The sequence below is a fragment of the Bos taurus genome, chromosome 7, assembly GCF_002263795.3.
Source record: "Bos taurus isolate L1 Dominette 01449 registration number 42190680 breed Hereford chromosome 7, ARS-UCD2.0, whole genome shotgun sequence".
NCBI classification, from domain to species: domain Eukaryota; kingdom Metazoa; phylum Chordata; class Mammalia; order Artiodactyla; family Bovidae; genus Bos; species Bos taurus.
In genome coordinates this window covers 96848263-96869572 of record NC_037334.1, presented here as the reverse complement: position 1 = coordinate 96869572, position 21310 = coordinate 96848263, and positions in this window count along the sequence as shown.

The window sequence follows — 21310 nt, the reverse complement described above, 5'->3', positions numbered from 1 at the left end:
ATCATATGAGAAAAGAACTATAAAAAGAATTGTGATAAAAAGAGACAGACAAACAGATCAATAGATAATATAACTTAGCTTTATAGAAAAAGTGGTGCTGGTTTGGGGACCAAAGGTGTCTATTTTGAATCTTATTTCTATCACTTATTGGGTAACTTTGAGAAAACTACTTCAGGTCTCCAAAATGTGGCTTCCTCATTTGGAAAATGAAAATATATATGCTTTACAGTATTTCTATTAACAATAAATGTGTTCAAATATATCTGCCCATTGTAGGGATTCAGTAAACTATAACTGAAATCATTATCATTTTTTAATACAATGTTATCTTTCAAAAGTAGTATGAATAAATCATTCCTGTAATTCTGGGTATATGTAACCTCACAATATACCACATGAGGAGCAATTCATTCTGATAGTCTGAATGTGCAGAACATGCAATGAAATTTTTAGATGGACTTTGTTAATTCTGTTTGCTTTCTGTTTCACTTATTCATGCTCTTGTCTTTCTTATTTTCTTTTACATCCTTAGGGTTTAATTTCTTTTTATTTCTCTAGCTTTTAAAAGTAAAAATTTAGACCACTGTTTTTAAATGTTTTTATTTGAATACAAGTTTTAAAGTTATTTCTCTCTATAAACTATTTTAGCTGCATTGTACAAATTTTGATATTTGTCTCTTTATTATCATTTAGTTTGATATACTACAAATTTGCCTGGTGATTTCTTTTTTGACTCAGGCATTGATTAGGAATAAGTATTTTGTTTAACTGACAAATAATTGAGGTTTTTCTATTTTATTTTTATCTCTAAGTTAATTAGTTAGTCAGAGAATATACTCCACATGATTTCAGTCTTTTGAAATACACTGATACTTACTTTATGGCCCAATATATAGCCTTATTGTTGAATATTCAATACGTATGTAAAAAGAATATTTATTCTGTAGTTGTTGAGTATAATGCTATATAAATGAGACTTAAGGTAGTTAATTGTTGTTGTTATTTGTTGCTTACTAGCTAAGTCATGTTTGACTCTCTCCCACCCTATGGACTGTAGCCTGCCATGTTCCTCTGTCCATGGGATTTCTCAGGCAAAAAACTGGAGTGGATTGCACTTTCCTTCCCCAGGGAAGATAGTTCATAGTGTTGCTCAAATCCTTCATATCTTATTTGACTTTTTAACCTATTTGTTCAATTAATTACTGAGAGAAAGATATTAAAATCTTCAACTATTTTTTGCATTTCTCCCTTTAGTTTTTTTTTTTTTTTTTTTGGACATAGTATTTTGAAACTCTGTTATTAAGTAGACACGTAGAGTTGTCTTCCTGTTATTTAATCCTTTTATTATACAGTCCTCTTTATCTATTTGTCCCTTAAATTATTTCAAGAATTTTAAAACAAATTGATTATCATGTGTCTCCCTTTACTTCTGGTAGACCTCCTGGCTGAAATATACTTTGTCAATTTTAATACAACCACACTAGCCTGCTCTTCTTTACTCTTTGCATACCATATTTTTTCCATTCTTTTACTTCTGATATGTTTGAATCTTTGTGTGTCAAGGCACTTAAAAGACAGCATACAGTTGCTTGTTTATATAGTCTTATAATCTCTGATTTTAATTGGAGTGTCAAGCCCATTTACATTTGACATAATTATTAACACATATTTTCCTATTTGTTTTCCATTATCACCTGTGTTTTCTGTTCCTCCTTTGATATTTTTTTTAGGCTAAAGAAAAATTATTTTAGTTTTCCATTTTAGCTTTACAATTGGGTTTTTAGCTATGTTTCATAATACTCCATCAGTGGTTGCTTTCAGAATCACAAAATACATCCCAAACTTAACAAATTTCCTTGGAATTAAGAATATTTTATCACTTCAAGTAAAATGTAAAACCCCTACAACAGAATAATTCCATTTAATCACCTTCATTTTTGAATCATTATGTAAATCCATATATTTCATTCCACTATAATTCCCATATTATTAATGTCATATTGTTTCTTCTTTAAAAAAAATTGACTTTTAAGAAAAAAACTTTTACATCTAAAGTCTTTTGTATTTAACTATATAGTTACCATTTCTGGTTCTTCTCATTTTTTTCTGTACATTAAAGTTTCTACCTAGTATCATTTATCTTAAAAAACTTCCTTGAGCGTTTTTAAAAACCGTATCACCAGATCTGTTGATGATGAATTCTCTCAGCTTACATTCATCAAAATGTTACTATTTTACCATTCTTTTTGGAGGATGTTTTCAATACATAAAGTATTCTAAGACAACAATTCTTATTTTCCTCTCAGCACTTTGAAGATGGTATTATATTTGTTCTTGCCTCCATTGTTCCCAATGAGAAGTCAGATGCTATTTTTTTGTGATCCTTCATGTGATTAATCTGTCTTTTCTTAATTATAGTTCAAAAAGATACATGCACCCAAATGTTCACAGCAGCATTATTTACAACAGCCAAGACATAGAAGCAATCTAAATGCCCATCAACAAAAGAATGGAATACTACTCATCCATTAAAAATGATATAATGCTACTTGCAATAACGTGCATGGAACTAGAGATCAACAGACTAAGTGAAACATTTGGACAAAGGAAGACAGATCTTAGATGATATAGCTTACAAGTGGAATCTAAAGTATGATACAAATTAATTTATTTATGAAACAGAAACTGACTCACGGACACAGAAAATAAACTCATGGATATCAAAGGACGAAAGGGATAAGGAGGAATAAATTAGGAGTTACAGATCATCAGATATACAATGCTGCTGCTGCTGCTGCTAAGTTGCTTCAGTCATGTCTGACTTTGTGCGACCCCATAGACAGCAGCCCACCAGGCCCTGCCGTCCCTGGGATTCTCCAGGCAAGAACACTGGAATGGGTTGCCATTTCCTCCTCCAATGCTGAAAGTGAAAAGTGAAAGTGAAGTCACTACTATATGTAAAATAGATAAATAATTGCCAACATCCGTTGGCTCATAGAAAACACAAGGGGATTCCAGAAAGATATCTATTTCTGCTTCATTGACTATGCTAAACATTTTGACTGTGTGGATCACGACAAACTGTGGAAAATTCTTCAAGAGATGGGAATACCAGACCACCTACCTGCCTCCTAATAAATCTGTATGCAGGTCAAGAAACAAGTTAGAACCAGACATGGAACAATGGACTGGTTCCAAATCATGAAAGGAGTACATCAAGGTTGTATTTTGTCACCCTGCTTATTTAACTTATATGCAGAGTACATCATGCAAAATGCTGAAACTGATGAAGCCCAAGTTGGAATCAAGATTGCTGGGAGAAACATCAATAACCTCAGATATGCATGGCAAAAAGTGAAGAGGAACTAAAGAGCCTCTTGAAGGTGAAAGAGAAGAGTGAAAACCTGGCTTCAAACTCAACATTCAAAGGACTTAGATCATGACATCTGATCCCATCATTTCATGGCAAATAGATGGGGAAAAAATGGAAATACTGAAAGAATTTATTTTCTTGGGCTCCAAAATCACTGCAGATGGTGACTGCAGCCATGAAATTAAAAGACACTTGCTCCTTGTTAGAAAAGCTATGACAAATCTAGACAGCATATTAAAAAGCAGAGACATCACTTTGCTGACAAAGGTCCATATAGTCAAAGCTATGGTTTTTCCAGTAGTCATGTATGGATCTGAGAGTTGGACTATAAAGAAAGCTGAGCTCCAAAGAATTGATGCTTTTTGAACTGTGGTGTTGTAGAAGACTCTTGAGAGTCCCTTGGACTGCAAGGAGCTCAAACCAGTCAATCCTAAAGGAAGTCAGTCCTGAATATTCATTGGAAGGACTGATGCTGAAGCTGAAGCTCCCATAATTTGGCTACCTGATGCAAAGAGCTGACTCATTGGAAAAGACCCTGATGCTGGGAAAGATTGAAGGCAGGAGGAGAAGGAGATGACAGAGGATGAGATGGTTGGATGGCATCATCAACTCAATGGACATGGGTTTGAGCAAGCTCCAGGAGATGATGAAGAGCAGAAAAACCTGGTGTGATGCAGTCCATGGGGTCACAAAGAGTCAGACACAACTGAACAACATCATGTAGCATAGGGATATCCAATATCTTGTAATAAATCATAATGGAAGAATATATGTGTGTATGTGTGCGTGTGAGAGAGAATCACTTTGGTGTATATCAGAAACCAACACATTTTAAATCAACTACACTTCAATAAAATAAAATGTATGTGTCTTTTCTTCTGGGTGATAAGATTTTTCTCATAAATCATCACACTATACAGCTTAAATTTACACAATGTAATATGTCAATTATATCTAAATAAATTGGGGGAAGAAAATATTTCTCTCTCTCTCTCTCTTTTTTTTTTTTTTGTTTTTGGCTTTCAGCAGTTTTTTATAGTATGTTAGGTGTGATCTTATTTGCTTGATCCTATTTATATAGTTTCAAACCTGTGGCTGTAATCTCAGTTAGAAGATTAAAAAATAAATGGTTTAAATCTTCAGAGATTATGATCTTTAGTAGCCAGTCATTTAGTGCTAACTAAAACTATAACTAAAACTCCAACTAAAACTCCTAGCTGAAATAAAAGAGAGAACTGACCGTAGTTCAGTTCACATGTGTTCACAAGAACACGTGAATTCAATTGCATATCATCCATATACTTTCAGGGTTAAGCTAAGATTGCTAAAAAAAAAAAAAAAAAGAGAGAGAGAGAGTCAGGTAATATAAATAAGCTGTATACTTCGACGTTTGCAATTAGCATCTTTCCACAACCAAGTAGGGAAAAACATCCCAGATGAAATATGTGTTTTAGAATTTACTTTCAAGAAAAAACTTCAGTCTCTCTTGGATAATTGCTATATTTCCCGCTTTCTCATAGGCAGCCTGAATGTTCACCCTCAGAGCTAGGTCTTATGTGTAACATTCCTGCCTTGGTAACAATTTTATTGTCATTTTAAACAAATATAAATATTATGTTTTTGTTAAGTCCTTCCTAGGCAGAGGATTAATAATCTAGTGCAGAATATAAAACATGCACACACATAAAAGAGAGAGAAAAGCACAATACAAGAGAGAAGAAAGACAGTTTCATTCATCACAATATATGGTACTCTTAAGACTGTGCATCTCAGCCAGGAGTTTTGCTCCCCAGAGAACATCTGACAATGTTTGGAGACATTTTTTATTACGACAGCTGGGAGGATGCTACAGGCATCTGGCAGGGAAGAGACCAGTGATGCTGCTAAATATTCTACAACGCACAGGACAGAGCATCCCCACAACAAAGAATTACTCATCTGGAAACATCGATAATGCTACTGTTGATAAGCTTTGTTTTAAGCTATTTCCATTATATATTTTCAAGCCATTTTATTTTCACAACTATAGGCATAAATAGAATATCACCAATCAGTGTATAAACTGATAGCCAAAGAAATTAAGAAATAGATTAGCTGATCTCCACTTGAGAAGCTATGTCCATAATTAAAATAATCAAAAGATGTAAGAACTACTGCTTGTTGTTTGAATACAGGATCTATAGCTTTGTTTTTTGTTATTGTTTTGTTTTGGGTTTTTTGTTTTTTCTGTCTTTAGCAGCTTAGTAAGTGTCTTCATTTATTGTGTTGGATGATATTACTAGACTGAATTGAATAGCTTCACTCCAAAACACAATACTTAATTTATTAAAGAGAAAAATTTAAAGATATAAATCATAGCTAAAATAGCTGATTTTCAGATTTACACATTTATATTCCTGTGCTTGATCTGAACAAGGTAGTATGCAATAGTCTGACACATATACAGGACTTAAGTAAATTTCTTTTACTGCTAACTAATTTGTAAAGGCACGGATACCTTTGGTTAACAACTGAGTCATATTTTCTGCTTTCTCAAAATGAAATTTAAATAATCTAGGGAAATTTGGGATTGTTTACATTGTTTCTGGCTATTATTCCCTTAAAAAGACTGTATTGACTCTTCCAACCTCTTTAATTGAAACATTCTTACAATGACAGTCAGGTTTTGAGCATTCCAGTGAGTTCAAGTGTAAGTGGCTAACCAAAGAATACATTTGTTCATGGTACGTTTGGTCCTCTGGATAAACACACCTTATGAAAAATGTGTTTAATTTCATGTGTTACTGCCAGAAGACATGGCTAACTTCCCCCTTATATAGCTGCAGTGGAAACCAGGTCCTGCTGAGAAATCATTGTTAAAGACAGAATGTGCTACTTCAAAATATGGCTTGAAAACACCACAGATTTTTCAATCAAGTTCTTAGAACAACATTTTATGTAAATTGTTTAGCACCTTTTCTCCCCAAATGGTAAATGGAGTAACATTCTAATCACAGGGTGGTAATAAGTCACAAGTTGAACTTAATAACATGTTCTTAATGTTTGTCATGGAACCACCAAAAGACATCTGACTAATTAGGAGTCTCAAATTTGAGAAGTCCACAGACTGACTGGATAAATAATAAAGGTTTAATTAATGCCACACTCTTCAGACATTAGGTTAAAGAGAGTTGGCAGCTAGAATATGTTGACATCCTGATAGGCTTCAAGTCTGAAAAGGTACTAATTTTTAAAGTTAACTAAACTTTTCAAAATTTCTCTTTTAATGTAAAGTTAAATTGCACACCTAAATTGTTGAATGTCAACTTTGAGGTCAATCATACTATGTTCAATGTTCCCAGAAAAATTAGACTGTCTTTCAAAACTGTACATGTAGCTCCAGTGAATTTGCTTCAAATTTTGCATTGAGGCATTTAAAAGAAGAACAAGTTTAGGTTGCTTGACAATTCTACTGCAATGCTTCAGAAAGGTCATATAATACCTGCCAGAAGAATTTGATTAAAATGTAATAGATTTACATATGGCTCCTTTTTAGTTTGGGGTATGTGTGGAGAGGACAGGTACACACATATATGTGTGTGACTGTTGGTAGGATTTTATTCTTACTGAATGAAACAAAATGCATAGGCTACTTAATCGTCAGAATATAACATCCATTCCATCAGCACTGCCTAAAATGGTCTATATATTTCCTAAAACGCTATACCTTTTAATGGCAATTAATCATTTACCTGGAGAAGAGCATGGCAAGCCACTCCAGTCTTCTTGCCTGGAGAATCCTGACGGAGAGAGGAGATGGGTGGGTGACAGTCCATGGGGTCACAAAGAGCTGGACATGACAGCAACCAAGCAATCATTTACCATCTTATATCAACTACATATGTCTCTGTTTTTTGTTTTTGCTTTGTTTTTTGCTGTTCTCATTTCTTTCTTTTTTTTTTTTTCTGGAGAGACTGGTCCTTTATTTCAAAAAGACACATCAATTTTCAGGATCAAAACAGATATACTACTGGTTTTTCTTCCTCTCAATTGGTCCCCAAAGAGATCACACCAAAGGAGAGAACATTTTAAGCTAACTAAGCTGCCAGATGTACACCTAACAGACCTCACCGAAACCTCACCAAAAATGGAGCTTTGGGTAGGGAAAGAAATTTTAAAAGATTAGCACCCTGCCAGCCCACAGACTGTAGAGAGCTCTCACAGCCAGATGGGGTGACCAGTGTACCCCAACCCCAAAGAAGCAAAGTCTGAAAATAACATAAAATTTAAAAAGAGTTTTGTCCATAAGCTATCCAAGATTTCTCCAGCACTACCTGGTGACAAAGCACAATGATATGGCACATTTAGAGAGAGCATTCAGGTCCAAAAAACAGGATGAGATGAGTTTCATTCAGCTAAATAGTGGCAAAACAATTTTCTGTTCTTTTCTTTCAAGGAGGCAGGAGAGCAAATTAGCGATCACCTCAACATAAGGGGCACATAGTCCATTCGGTGAGTAGTTGGGAATGGGATAGAAATGGGACAAGAATTTGGTCTCAGAGGTGTCACCATCTTGTTTGGTCACTCCTGATGAAAAAAATAAAGTTGTCCAAAGACATTATAAAGCTGCTAACTCTTCCTGGAATCACCTTTCTGGTTTGGCAGGTACTTTTTACAGAGCAATGAGGTTTCCCATAACGGAGCCTTTCTCTGGATTGTTTGGTTCTCAATAAGGCAGGACCATATTTTTTCCATCCTCTATGGAGAAGGCAACATACATTAAGCTGACAAGTTATCTTCTAAATGTAAGAAAGGGATTAGACTGCTGCTTCAGAACTGTGGAATCATTTGGATTGTTTCACAAATGGTTGCTACATCCAGATGTCTGAATTGCTACCGACATCTAATACAGTATTTTATTAATAATTTAATTCAGTATGTCTCTTCCTGTCATATTGTATGTTCTTTGAAGTTAAGTGATATAATCTTTGAATTAGCACCACATAGGCATTCAATACATACATGATGACTGGTTCAATAAATATAGAGAATTGGCTTTCAACCAGATATTTTTTAAAAGATGCCCACAACTCAAAAATAAAATATTTTCATGCCTTTTTTCACTTTCAAACAACTATTACATATCTCCCTGTGATGACCTGTAAGCCTGTAGCATGTCTAAGCTCTCACTGATGGCTCTCTGCTACATGTCTGATTTATTCCACTTTTGAATCATGTGACTTTGCACCATCAGATCACTCAGGGTAATTGCCCCATCAAAAAGATGATGCTATTCATTGGTTGTGAATAACAATTTTAGCATTTCCAATGATCTTTAGTAATGTAAGATTAATTTGTTACTTGGATATAAGGCTTTTTCAATATAAAAATATTTGGTCAGAAATGGTCTTTGTTTGGATTTCTATTATTCATTATTATTATTTATTATTCATGGTATCCTCCTGCTGCTTACCCTATAGCAGGTATTGTTCTGATAGATATTAGCTAAGATATATCAGCTTGTTTAACCTTGATCATAATCCTATGGGATAATATTACAGATGAGATAAGGGAGGTATAGAGAGGTAGTACAGTCAGGTAACAAAGTTAGAAAGGGGTCAAAGACAGTTTGGGTTTTATGTAAGTCTCACAGAGTGGATATACCTTTCCCTGGGTATAAATTATACATATTACACTAAGGAAAGGAGATATGTAATACCTGCAAAATATCCATGAGAATTGTCTCTCTATCCCAAAAGTATGTATATTTACTGGTTAATATATCTATTTGAAAAAGTCTGCCAATTCATTGAGCTGTGGAAGGAAATCACAAAAGTTAAACATTTCTGCTGCAAGAGAGAAGAGGGTTCTACTCACCCCTTCCCTTTCTCTAGTCACCTACTTGTGCCTTCAACACTTAAAAGCAATATATTTCCCAGAAACCTTTACCAAGTTTTCTCTATGGGTAGTAGATAAACTTTGCTAGATCTGCTTCTTACAATAAAGTGGGTAGTAGACAAATTCAGAGAAGGCAGTGGCACCCCACTCCAGTACTCTTGCCTGGAAAATCCATGGATGGAGGAGCCTGGTGGGCTGCAGTCCATGGGGTCGCTAAGAGTCAGACACAAATGAGCGACTTCACTTTCACTTTTCACTTTCATGCATTGGAGAAGGAAATGGCAACCCACTCCAGTGTTCTTAATCCCAGGGACAGCGAAGCCTGGTGGGCTGCCGTCTGTGGGGTCACACAGAGTCAGACATGACTGAGGTGACTTAGCAGCAGCAGTTAGACAAATTGGGAGGAAATCCCAGGTGGCGCTAGTGGTAAAGAACCTGCCTGCCAAAGCAGGATACATGAGAGACATGGGTTTGATCTCTACTCAGGAAGATCCCCTGGAGGAGGAAATGGCAACCCACTCTGGTATTCTTGCCTTGAGAATCCCATGGACAGAGGAGCCTGGCAGGCACAGTCCATGGGGTCACAAAGAATCAGACATGACTGAAGCGACTTAGCATATAGCTATAGTAGACAACCCTTCCTAGATCTGTTTCTTAAAGTAAAGTTCTGCAATATTGGGCAATGTTGTGCTATACATAATATATGCCAAGTACTGTTTTAAGTTCTTTACACACCAGCTACTCATTGGGTGGTGGTTAGCAGTTTACTATCAAATACAGAAATTGAGAGCAAACATTCAGAAACTGCTATGGTAAACTGTAACAGTAATGTTTTTCTGTTTAATCTGTTTTATAAAATTGAGACCAGTGTTTTGTGTCTTTACTTCAGTTTTCTAGTAATCCATTGTATTATTTTTTACAAAATTATCAGTAACATTGGAATATTTTTTTTAAAAAAGAGAACAAGATATATCACCACAGATAGGATGGAAGGCATGCTTTTCTGTATATTGACTCATTTAATTTTTACAGTGACTCTATGAAGTGCTATTATTATTAGTTGCATGTGGAAATGTAGATAGGAAGGCACATAGAGGTTAAGTAAAGTCACACAGCAGGTTGACAGAGCAGAAATTCAATCTCAAGGAGTCTAGCTAGTATCAAGACACGCTTTTAAGCACTATGGTAAACTCTAAGACTATCTTCGGTGGGTATCTGAAAAGCAGAGCAAAAAAAAAAAAAAAAATGACTTAGGGTCTTAAGTAGAGAACAAAGGTGTCAGGATGATCCTTTTACTTCCTGATGTCCAGCCACCCCCATTCCATTGCCAGTGTAAATCAATGCTGAGGACAGAGTAGAGCGTGATCCTTGACATCATCCCTGCTCCATCACTGAAGCTCCTGAGAAGCTTCCACTCACTGGTTTCTTCCCATTGCCAAGGCTCTTCAGGACTTGTCAGTCTCCCTCTGGTTGGAGTATTTGGAGTCTGAGTTTATAAAACTCATCAAGTTACAAGCCACTCATTACAGATAAAATCTTGTGATAACTTAAGTCACTGGCAATCATGGAGCAAACATTTATGTACTGAATGTCCAACTCTGTGCAATGACCTGAATTTTTTATATGCATCAGTCAGTTCAGTCGCTTAGTCGTGTCTGACTCCTGCGACCCCGTGAATCACAGCACGGCAGTACTCCCTGTCCATCACCAACTCCCACAGTTCACTCAAACTCATGTCCATCGAGTCGGTAATGCTATCCAGCCATCTCATCCTCTCTTGTCCCCTTCTCCTCCTGCCCCCAATCCCTCCCAGCATCAGAGTCTTTTCCAATGAGTCAACTGTTTGTGTGAGGTGGCCAAAGAATTTGGAGTTTCAGCCTCAGCATCAATCCTTCCAATGAACACCCAGGACTGATCTCCTTTAGGATGGACTGGCTGAATCTCCATGCAGTCCAAGGACTCTCAAGAGTCTTCTCCAACACCACAGTTCAAAAGCATCAATTTTCAGCGCTCAGCTTTCTTCACAGTCCAACTCTCACATCCATACATGACCACTGGAAAAACCATATCCTTGACTAGATGGACCTTTGTTGGCAAAGTAATATCTCTGCTTTTCAATATGCTATCTAGGTTGGTCATAACTTTCCTTCCAAGGAGTAAGCATATACCATACCAAATTTTTACTACTCAACATTTTAATTCATTTGATTTGGATTTTTTAAACTCTTTAACTGACATATGTACCTACTGGTTTATAATTTGCATCAATTTATTCTCAATCAATAGAAGAGAGATTGAGCCTCTCTGGAATGCCCTCCATTTGTCCTCTGCTTTTGCTGTTCCTTCTATGGATATGATCATCCTCCTCCTTGTCAGCCAACAAAGTGAAGTGAGCAGAGCATGGCATTTGAAGCCAAAGTTGCAATCTGACTCTTCCACCTATCCATCCATCCAACAGATACCGAGCTGCTATTAATGACAAGGTCTTCCCACCAAAGCCGGAGATATAAGAGACCCAGTTTCAATCCCTGGGTAAGAAAGACCCCACTGTTCAAACTGCTAAAGATGCCACTGTAATTGAGACGACAAGCTTCCTGTTCTTACGGAGATTACATGTAAAGACTCAGGCATTAAACAAATACACTAATAAGAGAGTAGGAATAAGTGCTATGAAGAAATGAAAGCAAGAGTAGTGAGATGAACAGTGATTGACAGAGAAGAGTATTTCCAATTGTATACCAGGACAGAATTCTCTATAGAGGAAACAACTGAATTGAGACCTGAACATCAGATAAACGCTGCAGTAAGTCAATAGTTAGCAACTAGGGGAAAGAGGTTCACAAGGGACGGAAGTTTTTACCAAATCAAAAAAAAAAAAAAAAAAAGGGAAATGGGTTTAAAAAAAGAAGGGTAGATCTTGCTTAAAATAAGTAGAAATTCAAATATGAGCGTAGTTCAGGGATGCTCAATCCAGTGCCTCGGAGATCTCAACTCAGCCTTCTGTGTGTCAGCCTCAATCTTGAGATGCTGGCAAGAGAGATGTCAAAGTTCCAGGTTTCACACAGATAGCCAACAAACATACTTCCTCTTCATTTTGTTCTATTTTAAGAGCAATAAAATATTTCCCAGAAACCTTTACCAAGCTTTCCCTGTGTGTCACTGGCCTGAATGTGGTCATCTGCTCATTCTCCACTCAATTCCTGTTACTGAGGAAATGGTTTTGTATTGATTGGCGTGGGCATTGATCCCTCAGTCAATATCTAACAAAGGGTTGGGAACACCATGATTGGCTTTGACTACTAGAATTATACCTCAAGCAGCCATCCGTCCTAGAAACCATGTGTCTGCAATGTAACCAGGGAGATGGGACACCCAAACAAAAGCTGGGATGCTGTCAGGGAAAAGCTGATACTGAATAAAAGCTACACAGGTAGTCAACAATGTCCAGTACCAACAGTTCATGCAAAATTTTGTATCAGTTAAAGGAGAGAAAGGAGATTCTAAGTTGCTAAGGTGATACTAGGGAAGGGAAAGTGACATCAAGTGATGTCATGGGGTAGACAAAGGTGAACTCTTGTAAGTGTTCATAGGTCAAAAAGAGGAGTATAGATTTTATTTAAAGGGAGATTGAACACTGTCAAAATGTTTTAAACAGAGGAGTAGCGTGACGGGGCTGCAACGTGAGATAAATTGTGTTTGTGTTGGGAGCGGAGGATAATGCTGCATCACTGGGTCATTTGGGGGCAAATTTACTTCATCTATCTAAATTCCACTTACTGTGTTTAGAAGGGGAAGTAATTCAACTACTTGTTTCAAAGGGCTATTTTAAGTTGTAAATGAAAAATGTGTAAAAGGACTTTCAAGTTCTGTGTTAAACAAATGATAAAAAATGCACTAGCCCTCCTTGAGTCTCAACTCAAGGCAACTTCTCAGCCCTATCTGTCCAGACCAGCTCTATATTGACTACTCTTCTGTCTGAACTCTCATGTTTCATTCATATAAAAATAATTTTAGTCTTAAATTTTATAATTATAATAGTGAAGGGTAGTATATACATGTACCAATACGTGGCACATACCAATTATGTGGCACACATGTATCTTCAGCCAGATTTTAGGTACAAGGCATATATCACACTTTCTTAAACAATGTCCAGCACAAAATAAGTACTTAATAAATATGAAATTTGTTTCTTTCTCTAGGGTCCAATTTCATGTTCATACTAGTATTGTTCCCATTCTCCTTTCCCTAAGAATCTACCCCAGGTCTAAACTAGTGGAGAAAAAAATAGGCATTTAATCAGTAATTACTGAAAGAATTGTGCATATACTTAAACAATATAAAATTTTAAATTTGTAATGCTAAAAGGAAAAAAAGCAAATGACAAATATACTCTAAATAAAAACAAAATTTTTTGTTGTATAATCAACTTGGGAGGATTGGTCGTTTTTCATTTTTAGTAGATTTCAATTTTACTAGAGTTTAACTTTACTAGGTACTGCGTTGTTTCTTCCCTGGAAGTTCCTATAGGAAAATCTGGAAACGAGCTAGCACATGCTCTATAGCAAGTTTTGAGCACGAGGAAGACAGAATAACCTACAGAAAAGAGTCAAAATTTCAGGTAATTATTCAGAAATGCCAATGAATTTCAAAAGTAAGAGGGCAGAGCAAGGATCATGTGCCAAGGAATGAATCATTCAAACACATACACTTCATCTACTGTACATGGTCAAGGAGTTTTAGCGTCTGACTTTCTCACACTCTCTGGCTGAGACATCAATAACCTAAACATCCCAAGTTAAACAGTTCAGACCCTGAATCATTTTAAGCCTTGGAAAGCAATAAACCTTAAGATAAAAGACAAATAAAATGGCAGAGTTTGCTGAAAAGCCATGTGCAGACCATGTTTATGCTTGATTTATTGAACAAAGGGTGAATGCTAAAAGCCCCTTTTGTTACTCTTCTTTGGAAATATTAATACAGAGTTAGTAAAATCATATACTGCACAGTGTTAAGAAATAAACATTATCAATTTTCCTGACACTGCAGAATGCAGTCGGAATTCAGTTTAGGACAGATTTCAGAAGAAAAGCTAACAATCACAAAAGAATAAAATGAGATCAAAAGTAATGCAAATATACTTTATTACCTTATAAGTGCAGGCAAGGCTGAAGGCCCATAATTATATAATATTTAAGCTTAACCTTATTTTCTGTGTTACCTTTGCAAGCCATCCATTATGAAAAATATTGAGGAGTACACATTTCAATACCACATATTTAAAGCAAGTGTTAGTCACTATATTTTGCTTAATTTGCATTTGTGATTTATACATTTTCCTGAATACATAGTTAAAGCAATATACGCTCAGTAGGAGAAGCAATATTACCCCTATATGCCTCACAAATCATCTACAAAAATGTTATATGTACCACCATTTACTTAGAGCAAATGGTTGTTTTTCTATAAACACATTATTTATGAGAACATCAGATGCAATCTGAATACTAATGTAGCCTTATATTTCACAGAATTACCCACATAGTTTAAGTGATTTTTCTCTCTCTACAATCACCACTACCCTCCACCCCCAATTAGTTCTGTCCCCACTTAGATCTCCATCATCCAAATAGCTATGTATGCCAGAAATATTAATAGCTGAAAAACAGCCACAGGGAAATAACTGAAATCACAAAAATATTCTAAGCCCTGAAAATGTTAGTATTTATTCAATCAGCGTATTACCACAAACAAGCAAATAAACAAACAGATCCATCACCATCCAAACAATTTTTAAAGGACCCAGAATAGATCAACATAAAATAAGCTGTTAAAACAGACCCATACAAAGTAGGCTGACAAAATGATGCAAAGCAAGTTCAAAATAATATAAACAGACTAAAGAAAAAACTCAAATCTAAAAGCAGGGTTCTAGATTACATTATCTCAGAAGAGCAAGAGACTCAGTTACTTTCATTTGCCAATATTTATATGCATATAAATTACCAAATAATCATGTTTTAGTTATATCATCATCCAAAGGTATACAAGCCCCTGTATGCTTAAAGCATGTTATCTGCCTTAGACTCATCTTCGAGAGGAATAGATACATAATACAAAGGCTGGCATTGACTGTCACAACTCAGTGGCTTGGTGCCAAAATTGTGACACTGCCAGCAACCTCCCCATATCCCAAATAACACAACAATGTATAAGTGGTTTGAGGAGAGCAAGACAGAATAAAAATTTGCAAAAAATAAATGATATTATAAAGGCCAAATATTCATCTGTTTAATACACTATACTGAAGTGCATTAAAAATTTCCTAAGCCAATAAAAATGCAAATGCACTATAAAAAATTCTGATGACTGGAAAGCCTCTTATTGTCTAACTGTTGTACATTCTTTTATATATAGTCACCTTTGTGTGTTTTCTTCTGTCAAAATTGTGATTCCCCAAAATGCTTATGCAATAACGTGCTAAAATATACTTCATAAAGGCAGTAATTTTTCAGCGATTAATCAGACTTGAGGCCCTCAAGCAATTATTAACTAGGCTAAACTAACTACAAGAAATCACTATTTCTCATGGTTTGTATGTTTCCATGAAAGCTGCTATGAACTGTGTGCCCCTAAAATTTATATGTTGAAGATTTAACCCTCAGTGTGATGGTATAGGGAGATCAGTCTTTGAGAGATAATTCGACAGTTACAAGAGTGGGGTCCTCATGAAGGAATTAGTGCCCTTGAGAAAGGAGACATGAAAGAGCCCGTTGTCTCTCTGTTTCCAACATCAGAAGATAGAATGAGAAGGCAGTCATACCAAGTGAGGAAGAGGGCCCTCACTAGAAGCCAACTATGCTGGCATGCTGACCTCGGATTTCTGGCCTTTAGAACTTTAAAGAATGGCTTTTATTGTTTAAGCTATGCAACCTGTGGTATATTTGTGACAGTGGCCCAAGAAGACTAATAAAAGATTCCTAAAAGAACAAAACTTTTAATTGGAGCCTATTATACAGAGTGAAGTAAGCCAGAAAGAAAAACACCAATACAGTATAGAAAGATGGTAACAACAACCCTGTATGCAAGACAGTAAAAGAGACACAGATGTATAGAACAGTCTTTTGGACTCTGTGGGAGAGGGAGGGGGGGATGATTTGGGAGAATGGCATTAAAACATGTATAATATCATATAAGAAATGAATCGCCAGTCCAGGTTCGATGCAGGATACAGGAAGCTTGGGGCTGGTGCACTTGGATGACCCAGAGGGATGGTATGGGGAGGGAGGTGGGAGGGGGGTTCAGGATGGGGAACACATGTACACCCATGGAAGATGCATGTTGATGTATGGCAAAACCAATACAATATTGTAAAGTAAAAAATAATAATAATAAATAAAAGAACATAACTTTTGCAGAATATATAGGAGTATATCAAAATAATTACTGGCTTCCCCTTATGCTCATTTTCAACCATTCTTCTGACATAGTCATGATCTTTAAGACTAATATTAATATTATCTTTTACACATACATTTTATTCTGGCCTGGAGAATTCCATGGACTGTATCGTCCATGGGGTCCCAAAGAGTTGGACATGACTGAGCAACTTTCATTTCACTTTAACTTTACTTTTATAAGATTTGACATGTGAGAAAAACTTTTGCATAATTATATTGCTTACAGACCACCATTTATAAATATTAATCATGTATCTTTTCCAATTACGTCTCCAGATATATACCCAAGAATGGAATTGCTGAATCATACAGTATCTCTATTTTTAGTTTTTCAAGGAAACTCCATACTGTTCTCCACAGTGGCTGCACCAGTTCAGGAGGGTTCCCTTTTCTCCATAGTGGCTGTACAGTGTAGATGGGTTCCCTTTTCTCCACCCCTCTTCATCATTTACTGCTTAAAGGTTTTTTGATGATGGTTGCTCTAACCTGTGTGAGGTTATACCTCATTGTAGTTTTGATTTGCATTTCCCTAATAATTAGTGATGCTGACCATCTTATCATGCGCTTTCTAACTGTCTGTATGTCTTCTTTGAAGAAATGTCTATTTAGATCTTCTGCTCATTTTTTAATGGATTGTTTTTTTTTTTTTTTTTGATATTGAGCTATATAAACTGCTTGCATGTTCACTGCAGCACTACTTAAAATAGCCAGGACACAGAAGTAACCTAAATGTCCGTCAACAGAGGAATAGATAAAGAAGATGTGGTACAATGGGATACAATGGAATATTACTCAGCCATAAAAAGGACAGAATAATGCCATTTGCAGCAACACAGATGAACCTAGAGATTGTCAAACTGAGTGAAGTACGTCAGAGACAAGTATCATATGATGTCACTTATATGTGAAATCTAAAACAAGGCTACAAATGAACTAGTCCACAAAACAGAAATAGAGTTACCGATGTAGAAAATAAACTTATAGTTACTGAGGGTAAGGGGGAAGACTGGGATTGATACAGACACACTACTATATATTCAGTTCAGTTGCTCAGTTGTGTCTGACTCTTTGCGACCCCATGAACTGCAGCACTCCAGGCCTCCCTGTCCATCACCAACTCCCGGAGTTTACTCAAACCCAGGTCCATTGAATTGGTGATGCCATCCAACCATCTCATTCTCTGTCATCCCCTTCTCCTCCTGCCCTCAATCTTTCCCAGCATCAGGGTCTTTACAAATGAGTCAGCTCTTCGCATCAGGTGGCCAAAGTATTGTAGTTTCAGCTAGAAGGGTGTACTACCAATAAACACCCAGGACTGATCTCCTTTAGGATGGATTGGTTGGATCTCCTTGCAGTCCAAGGGACTCTCAAGTCTTCTCCAACACCACAGTTCAAAAGCATCAATTCTTCGGTGCTCCGCTTTCTTTATAGTCCAACTCTCACATCCATACATGACCACTGGAAAAACCATAGCCTTGACTAGAAAGACCTTTGTTGACAAAATAATGTCTCTGCTTTTTAATATGCTGTCTAGATTGGTCATAACTTTCATTCCAAGGAGTAAGCATCTTTTAATTTCATGACTGCAATCACCATCTCCAGTGATTTTGGAGCCCAGAAAAATATATTACAAAATAAAAAACTAGTAAGGACCTACCGCATAGCACAGGGAAGCCTCCTTAGTACTCTGCAATGGCCTATATGGAAAAGAATCTTGAAAAGTGGAGATAGACATACATATACATGTATATATGTCATGGGGAGTGTGTGATTTCCTTGGTTCTGTCTCACCACAGCAAAAATTAGAAGCAACGGACGGACCCTGTGTTACAGTTCATTTTCATTTGGCAAGTAAAGGAAAATACATCCTTGAGGTATGAGGGTGGCCGACCCAAAAGACACAAAGAGAAGAGAGCTCCCTGCTCAATTTTGGCTCCTCTTTGTATATGTTTTTCCTCCTCCCCCTGAGCCTGCCCTATGTAAACTGGGCTAGCCAGGAGGGCTGTGTGTTTTACCCAAGGTTCTCACTCCTGTCCTCAGACCATCCTTTGTTCTATTTTCGTGGGCTTTTCCCCTCTTTGCTTTTTAGCTACCACCATTCTGGACTCCTATTTCCTATTCTAACTACCTAACATGTATATACATATATATATATAATAGATTCACTTTGCTGTGCACTTGAAACTAACACAGCATTGTAAATCAGCTATACTGCAATAAAAAATTTTAAGTAAATAAAAATAGTAATCACATATCAAATAATTTATCTTTAACATTAAAGTTTATTTGAGCCAAAAAAATCTTTGTAAAATTTATGAGAAAAATCACCTTCAAAGTAAATTTTAAAGACCAAAGCAGAAATTTCAATGAGTTTATGCATAAGAATATGGACACTTTCAAAGTACTTTTAAAGAAACCACCAGACCACTTAGAATAACTAACCATCCTCGTTTGCCTAGATCCATCTAGCTTTTGACACTTAATATCCCCAATCCTACAAGCTCCTTCAGTTCAGGAACTGAAACAGGACAGGTACATCACTCCACCAGTACATTATTATGTCATTTTTACTGTTAGTCATGAAGTAGCTATGGCTTGGATTTCTGGAGAACCCAGAAAAAATAGACTTTCATATATATGTGTGTGTAGATTGTAATAAATCATTTTAATATAAATTTTAGAGCCTAATAACTAAAACAGACCTTAGAAATTACTTTCCTCAATACTTATGTTACTAGTAAGCAGATTACAGTTTAGAGAGATGGGAGTTTGTAAATCAACCTTAATAAGAACCTCACTCTTAATCAGTCCTCTCATTTTTTTGAGAGTATTTTTCATAATAAAAAGTAATTCTTAAGAATTTCTTGATAATAGGTGATAAAGAAATTAAAAAGTACTGATCTTTCATATAAAAATCCAATCCAATTAAATGTAGCACCTTATCAAGAATTTTCTTAAATTTAGATAAATCTTGCAATTAGTACGAGAAAATGCCCAACATCTGCTGCGAGAAATATGAAAAGGAGTGAAGGAAGAATTGTTCATTTGTATGTAAGACACATAAGACAGAGTAACAATAGTCAATTCTACATGGTACAGTTGTTATAAGAACAAAATGTTTAGTGGGATATCACCATACAAGCACAGAAAAAAAAAAAAAAAGGAATATTAGCATGACAACTGTGGAGCATGGGGTGCTGATGTTGTAGGAGATGGGGTGAAGGGAGAGGAAAAGTGTCCATTGATAAAAAGTGGATGATAGGATATGATACAATTCCATTAATGAACAACAAAGTATATATATATATATATGTGTGTGTGTGTGTGTTATTCATAATAGTAATACATGTTTATATAAGGGTAGAGGGATGGCATGGGGCTTCCCAGGTGGCACTAGTGGTAAAGAACTCCCCTGCCAATGTGGGAGATATAAGAGACAGAGGGTGGTTCAGTCACTGGGTCATGAAGATCTGGAGGAGGGCATGGCAACCCACTCCAGCGTTCTTGCCTGGAGAGCCCCATGGATAGAAGAGCCTGGCGGGCTACAGTCCATGTGGTCACAAAGACTTGGACATGACTGAAGCGACTTAGCTCAGCACAGAGGGACTGCATATGACCTTTGTTTTCTTCTAGACAGTATTAAAAAAAAAAAAAGTAGATACTCTGCCTTATTGATTTCTATGCTTCAGAAAATTAAGAACTAGTCAATAGATTTTGATTTGTCTTAAATTACCTGAGGAAGAATATAAAGAAACCAAGTACAGATGTGATTTGCTTAAAATTTTCCTGCTTGAAAATTGGTCTATAAACTAGCATACCTAAAGCAGAAGTAATGCAATGGTGTTTATAAACCCAATTCTGAACACAGCAAGATATAGAAAGATGTAAAATAACATTGTTTTCTTAATTTTCAAGTAAAATACATAAAATACCTATATGATAGTTTTTAATTAAAAAGAAAATAATAATTATAACAAACACTTCAGTCCATACCCTTTAGTACATATATGTGTAAATATATATGTGCTTGCTTAGTTGCTCAGTTGTGTCCAACTCTTCACGACCCCATGGACTGCAGCCCTCTAGGCTCCTCTGTCCATGTGGATTCTCCAGGCAAGAATACTGGAGTGGGTTGCCATGCCCTCCTCCAGGGGATCTTCCAAACCCAGGGATTGAATCCAAGTCTCCCACATTGCAGGGACATTCTTTACCAGCTAAGCCACCAGTGAACCCCAAGTACATATATAAATATATTTATAAATACACATAAAGATGTATAAATATATTAATATGAAAAATATATGTGTGTCTGTAACATATGTATACAATAATATATGTATATACTTGTTTGTAACCTGTGTTTTTTCACTTCACAGTGTATGAACTTTTAGATTATTAGTGATTCTTATTCAACATTGTTTGGCAAGGCTGCATAGCACTACCTGAAATGACTAATAAGATAATGTATTTTATTATACTCCAGCTGGGGCATGTGAAATGTAATTTTTACTATTATGAATAGCACAGAAGTAAATATTCTTACACTAATTATTTGGGTGCATCTCTGATTTTTTAATGGACCAAATAATTTGTTCCTTTG